We start from the raw sequence: 7,216 nt of genomic DNA, 5'->3' as shown, positions 1-7,216 counted from the left end.
TTGATGATCTAGTTGGGTACTGCTGAGCTCAGGCCTACAGGAATTTTTAAAGGACAAAATCAGAATAACTATTTTGTCTTATTGCTTTACTTCCATATTTGCTACTCCATTAAGTTCTGTCCCCTTCCCTACCTGGCATGATAGAATTAGCAAAAACAGTTTTCCCAATTAACTTGTTCAGCTACATCTTCCATGCAGGAATAAAAACCTCTACCTTTTTAAAGGGTAAGGGCAAAAAAAGGTTGACGTTGGGTGGAGGAGAGGAAAGATACTGATGAATGGACTGGAGACAGAGCGGACAAAGTTAGAAGAGCAGGTAGAGCGTGTAGGAGGCAGAAAGATGGACTTCTACTGGAAATTTTGCCAGCTTCCCGGGGCATGATTCAATTACTTACTTGCTTTGTGTCACTGTGAGAAGGTCTTTACCATGCCTAGACCAAGCCCTATGTTATACAATGACTCTGCTCAGTACTGGTGTTATTTAACAGCTGAAGGACTTGGATGGAAAGGGAGCCTGCTAGCTCTGTGCTGAGAGCCTAGAGGTTAGCATAAGAACAGTAGACAGAATTTTATACAGAGTCAAATTTTAGTTAATTAAAAAGCAAGTAACATTATTATCATGGTGAGACTCGTCCTACGATAGAGTTGGCCACCAATTCGCAGGGAAGCAGTGGGCTGCGTTCTGCCAAGGCTCAGGGACCCTTGACCAGGGAAGCAATGGACGGGATCCCAGCTAAGTCAGATTGGATGGACGCTGAGTTTCCTTCTACAGATTCTATGAAATGTGTATTGGTTGCTCTATAAAGACCCTTCCTGAGACCTCAGGTTTGAAGAAACACAGCAAACGTTTGTTGAGTATACATAAGGTTCTGAGCACAAACTGTAAAGAAGATATCATGTTCACTATAGGTGAAGGCGCTAGGGCTTAGAGAGGTTAAGTCACTTTTGCAAGGTCATCCCAGCGTAATACAGTGAGGAGTTAAGATTTTCAGTCAAGATTCTGGGCCGACAAAACCCAGGCTATTGTCTTCCTAATAGATTTTCCCTTTTAGAAATTAAAAAAAAATTATCTCATTCATATAAGTAACAGAATTGACGCTATGTGTGAAACGTATGGATACAATGGGACATCCTTCCTTCTGAACGACAAACAATTGTGATTTTTTTCATGTTACAAAATAATATGGACTTTTTTTTTTTTTGATAGGAAAGTCAGATACATAGACAAGCAGTAGGAAGAAAAGGAAAACCAGCGTTGTCCCTGCCAGCAGCAGACGAGGACTGTTACCACCGCTGCAGTTGTCTTCCAACCCTCCAAGCAGGTGCAGATGAGCTTTCCTTGGAACCCGCCAGCTTCGCAGGGAGTCTCGAGAATAATCCCGGGAGGAAGACAAAGGTTCTAGGGCCGTAAGTGTGGGGTTCGTCTTTGTAGATACCACCTTGGAGTGAGGCAGCTTTTTTCTTTCTTCAGGGACTTTTCTGGCCGTAGAAGTTACCGTCAAACATTTGAATACCACTGGTAGGCAGTCCTGGTATCCTGGACGTCACAGGCTAACAACTGGAGTTGCCCATCACTAAGAGAGCAAGTGAAAGTAAAGAATACTGTGGGCACACTTCAGTTTTCTGCCACAGTTTTTAAGATTTGGTACATGAGTAACTGTGAGGGAGAAGCCAGGGGTCACTTATTTCCTGTGCGGAGGTGGGGAACCACTGATGGACAGTCACCCTTCTGGAATGCCCTGACTACCTGAGACTTCAAACTCTTGGAGGGTGATTAATTCATTTATTGTTCTACTATTCATCGTACCTTTAGACCTGCAAGCAGGAAGCAGAACACCTAATCTGGGGAACAGGGATGGTGAGGGGAGGGAGGCTTGGTGAAATTTACCCTCAGGAAGGGTGGGGTCACCCACAGACTGCTCTGGGCACTAGAGAAAACATTGTGAGATCCTGACAATCATTCTTGTGATGCCCACTCTTGATGGTTTGCTGTTCACTCTTTGTTTAGCAGTGAAGCCCTTATGCCAAAAAGGCTAGAGCCCTCCTTTTCAGAGATAGCAAGGGGGAAGTGGTGAAGACTGAGCCCCACTTTACATCCTGTCCTGTAGGAAGAAGACCTCAGAAGTGAGAGCAGATGGCAGGTCCGGAAGGGACAGAAAGGGATCCTTGTGGAAGGGAGAGGAGAAGAACGTGAGCATGGTGGTGGTCCTCCTGGACCACACCCTCTGGTGATTTGATTGCAGGAGATTAAGCAGCAGAAAGTTCCTGCCTGTGATGCAAGCTCTGCATTCCTGAACCAACGAACACAGGCCTGGGAGATGTTCTGCAGTGACTCTGATCGTCTGCGGAAGGCATGCACAATACTTAGGTGACGCTTACTACTGCTTCTCAGCCTGCTAAACTCTATGTCTCACAATGGATGAAGAATCATCCACTCAGGGTAATGCAATGCAATCAATAAGTGTGTTAGAAGCACCCAAAAGATGTCCACCAGTGTGCCAAACGCTGTCCTAGTAAATCGTACGAATCTGACTGACTTTCTGCCCTCAATAGTATTACAGCTTTTTACCTGTAACAAGAGACAAGGTAAATCACGCACAGAGGTTAAGTAAGTTAACTGCTCCTTAGCAGAAGAACTAGGAATAGGTTCTCCTGCTTCTCTTAAAGTAATTGGGGAGAAAACAAGGGGCCTTGACACACTTAGAGTTAGGTGTTGTATAGTTCAGGTCCCCAGCTTTGCTTGCCTAGATTATTGGCATAGCTTTTCAAAAGTGATTTCCAAAAGGAAGGAAGTATCAGTGGGCACTGCAAGTAACAGGACTAAGAGCCATGTTACGAAACGTTTGTAAAGTCGATACAGATACTGGGTTACCATGCAACATGTTTTGTTTACTGTAAGTCTTGAACCAAAAAATAAAGGTGAGGGTCAGTGCTCTTTATAAAGTGAGAGCTAGTGATCTTTATGAAATGAAAATCTGATCTTATATACTCTCTCTTAAAGCCCTTAGGAGGCTCCCCAAACCCCCAGATCTTAAACTCAGCCCTCTGATGTATCTTTCTGCCAAATCAAGTTGACCGTCTTCCCTGTTCCTTCTCTGCCTCCTTCACCTGCTCCCTCTTCCACTCCTCCAGGACTCAGCTCAGTGGTTGCTTCTTCCAAGAAGCCTTGTTTTACAAGAAAAGTGTTACACAGTCAAGATATGTTTATGCAACTCAGAATGAGACAGAGTTAAGTAGACTTCTGAATGGCATAGCTCTTCAGGGCTCTTAATTTGCAAACGCACTTATACTTGTCAAAGGAAAGTTAGCATGTGCGGCGTCAGTCACGCAAACTTCCGTGTCCACAGAACTCTTCTGCTGTAGTCCATCTTGAAGGACCAGGATTCCCTAGCACTTCCTTTGGGAAACTGGGACCTTGCTCGTTTCTCAAGTGCTTGTGATGGAATCTGTGTTCTGTCAGAAGATGAGTGCTCACTTGGGGCAAAGGAAGTGTAGCAAGAGTGGAGCTGAAGATGGAATGAAGCAAGGTTTGGGGAGATGCTGAAGAGCTGGATGCTGAGAGTGGTGAGCATGGAGCTGGTTCGGGGGCCAGCTTGGCCTCTACTGACCTGAAGAATGGGAAATACCCCATCTGAGGGGAGGCAGTAGCTAGTTGAGGGTGGAACAGTGAACTCTAAGGCTTCATGACTGGGTCCTTCACGCTTGGTTCATTTCAACCCAAGTATTCCGTAAGGAGCTTGTTGGAGACAGGACCGCAAAAGGACCGAATGGCCTGGAGAACTAAACGACATGGAGCCCACACTCGGACCTCTCTCTCTCAGAACCTAACAGAGTTGTCATTCAAACCTGACAGGAGCCAGCCTTTCCAGAGTGCCTGCTGTATGCCAGGCCCGCGTCTGAGGGCTCAGCGCTACTACCTCATTTCATTCCAGAGCAATCCGGTAAGGTGGGCATTGTAATTATTGTCCCGGCTTTAGAGACAAGGAAACCAAAACAACTAGTAATGTGGTTCTGGTTGTCTATCAAAGTAGCATAAAACTTTGTATTTAGAACAGCAGCTGTTTGGGATTGGTAGGTACAAACAAACCGCTATGTACAGAATAGATAAACAGCTACTGTACAGCACAGGGAACTATATTCAATGGCTTGTAGTAACCTGTAATGAAAAAGAATATATATATGAAACTGGATCACTACGCTGTGCACCAGAAACTAACACAACATTGTGAATCAACTATACTCCAATTAAAAAAAGAAGAAAAAAGATAATAAATAAAACAGCAACTATTTAATTATCTATCATGAGTTGGTGGGGCAGGAGTTTGGGTGGAGATCAGTGAGGTAAGCCTTCAGCTCCAGGTAGTGTCCCTGGGGTTATTCACTCTTGTTCAGCAGGGAGGGGGCTGAACTGCATTGGTCTGAAGGGTCCAAGATGGCTATACCCGCATCCCAGGTGCCTTGATGGGAAGGGTGATAAGACTGGGCTCAGCAGGGCCCCTTCTTCCCCCTGCTGTAGTCTTAAGGGTCTTCACATAGTCTCTGTAGTTAGGTAGTGAGATTTTTAGATGGTGGCTCAGACAAGAAGTAGAAGCTGCCTGTTTCTTAAGACCTGAGTCAGAAACTGGGACAGGATCACTTTTATCGTATTCTCATGGTTAGAATTGTCAGAGTCATCTAAGATTCAAGGGGAGAGGTACACACTTCACCTCTGCAGGAGAAAAATGCCAAAATACTTGTGGTCATCTTTAACTTGCCACAGTGGTCGAGGTAAGATATGAACCCAGGGGGTCTGGCTCCAGTGATGGTTCTCTGAACCACCACACTGTAATCCCCAGTACGCTGTGCTTCCATCAACACAGGGAGGGCTGCCTGCATGCATTTAGCTTCACATCAAGAGTGATTCTCAGCTACAGGCTGAATAATCTGCATAAATCCCTCTAATAAATGGGTGGACACCGCTTGATTTGGATTTGGACTTGGGGATTTTGCAGGCACCACCAATAACTAAAAGTCAGTATCTCCAATCGGAATGAGCAATTGAATACACACACTGCCTCCTGACTCAAAGAGGGTGCTGGGTGGCCCTCTCTGACACAGGTCCCAGTACAAAAGGGCACAGCTTGACCCCTCAGAGAGGTATGAACCCTGGCCAGCGAATCTCTCCTGAGAGATCTGCCCAAATATCGATCCGTTGTAGCATTCTTTCATGTCGCTATGGTTATAGGTGAAGAGGTAGCTTTCAACGGAAACTCAGCCCCCGCACACTTTCTGCAAAGTGAAATGTCACTAATTGAGGCTTCTCATCTTCTTTTTAAAATTAAATTAAGCAGACTAAGTTTAGAAATCCATTTTATGGTTGTAAAAGGCCAAGAAATTTGAACATTGTCTTTATTTTTTGTTTGTTTATAAATCTGACTTTGTGAAAGTACATGTATTATTCTTCTGCTCTGTGCCTTTGCACACATATTCCCTGAGTCATATTTGGTTTCAAAACATTCACAAACATGTTAGAAAACAATAGCAAAAACAAAAAGAAAGCAAGTGAAATTTTGAAAGTAAGATTGAGGCTTCTCAAAAAAAGTAATGTACCTTTGAAACTTTGTTCATTGTGGAGAAAAAATTTTTAATAAAATTATATAGTCAGCATTTATTGTGTACTTGTTACATGTGAGACATGGCTTTAATATTTTTCATTATTAACTCTTGTTATTATTAAACAACATTATTGAATCTTGACAACCTCCCTCTGAGGTGGGGACAGTAATTCACTCTTTCCCATATGGGAGGAAACTGGGGCTCAGAGGGGTAAGGAGCTCGCAGAAGGCCACGCGAGTGTTGGAACCGAAGTCCACACACTGCTTGTCTTAATAAAAAGAAAAAGCAGTGCTGGGGGACATGGGAGGGCTCTTGCCGTCCCACTGCCCAAAGACATGGACTTTGAAGACTGATTCCCAGCTGCAAACGTTCTGAGCAAAAATTATGGGTAAGACTAAATTCTAGGGTGGTGAAAATATTAAAACCAAGTTTTAAAAGGCAGATTTTGATGTAGGCAGCTGGTGTGATATGTACTCTGTGGCTAACTTGGGCTGTCCTTCCACGGCCGGTGGTGGAGTCCAGAAGCCAGAGTTGAATGATAAACATCACTCACTTGAAATGGAATGAGCAGCTCCCAATCACAGAAAGTCAAAGTTAAAATTAACTGCTTTCCTTTGGAGACAACTACAATTGCAAAAAACCCCAAAACAACAACGAGATAAAACCTCCCAGTCGTAGCTTTGGTGATTAAACTTAGAGGGTGGAGAATGACACATCCTGGAAGTCTCTGGTGGTTTTCCAAGTCCCCAGTTCAGCCTGAGGCACATTGAAGAGGCCCAGCTTTTGTTTTTGTTTTTTTAACTGAGATTAGCATTACTTTGATTACCTACTCGTATATCAAAGGTTTTAGCAAAGTTTTAGACCAGGATTCTCAAACGTCAGTGTGCACGACTCGTCCGTGATCTTGTTAAAATGCAGGTTCTGACTTAGAAGCCCTGGGTTGGGACTTGAGATTTTGCATCTCTAACAAGCTTCCTGGTGATGCTGGTGGTCATGTCATATGATGTACCTGTGGCCCTAGGACCATGCCGTGAATTTGTCCGCATTGATTACTATATTTGTTTTGGGCCAAATGGACACCCACTCTGACTTCCCACTGGATCTGCCCTTTTTGGGGTGTTCTGGACCATTGCTCCTTGCTCTAGCAAACTTTGTTCTTGAGATAGTTACTGCCAACTTGAGGATTTCAGAAGGTTCTGAGATTGCAAGAGAACTCTCATCAGCCTGGCTTGCTGATTTCTGCATGTTTGAAGGCAGGAGTCCTCACAGGCTGGGCCCATTAAAACTTCGTGCTGACGTCCACTAAAAGGGCCCTACCACTCAGCAGTCTGTCTTCCCCCTGGTTCTCACTCATTCCCCACTGCATTCCACGACTGTTATTACAACCCTTCCCACGTTCCTGGAGCCCTCCCTCCGCTGGCCCGCCTCCTTCGCATCTTCCCATCTCTCCTCCCACTTTCTGGAAACGGAAGCCCAAGTTCCTTTGTTCACCTTCCTTCCAACTTCATAATATTTTTTTATACCATACTTCCTCTTCAACCTAGATTTTATCGTTATTTTCATGGGTTTTTATTATCTTTCCCATCAGAAGCTTAATTCCCTCACCTGAGCTCTTGTTTCC

This window comes from Vicugna pacos, chromosome 1, assembly GCF_048564905.1.
Source record: "Vicugna pacos chromosome 1, VicPac4, whole genome shotgun sequence".
Classification (NCBI taxonomy): domain Eukaryota; kingdom Metazoa; phylum Chordata; class Mammalia; order Artiodactyla; family Camelidae; genus Vicugna; species Vicugna pacos.
Note: the sequence above shows the minus strand (reverse complement) of the source record.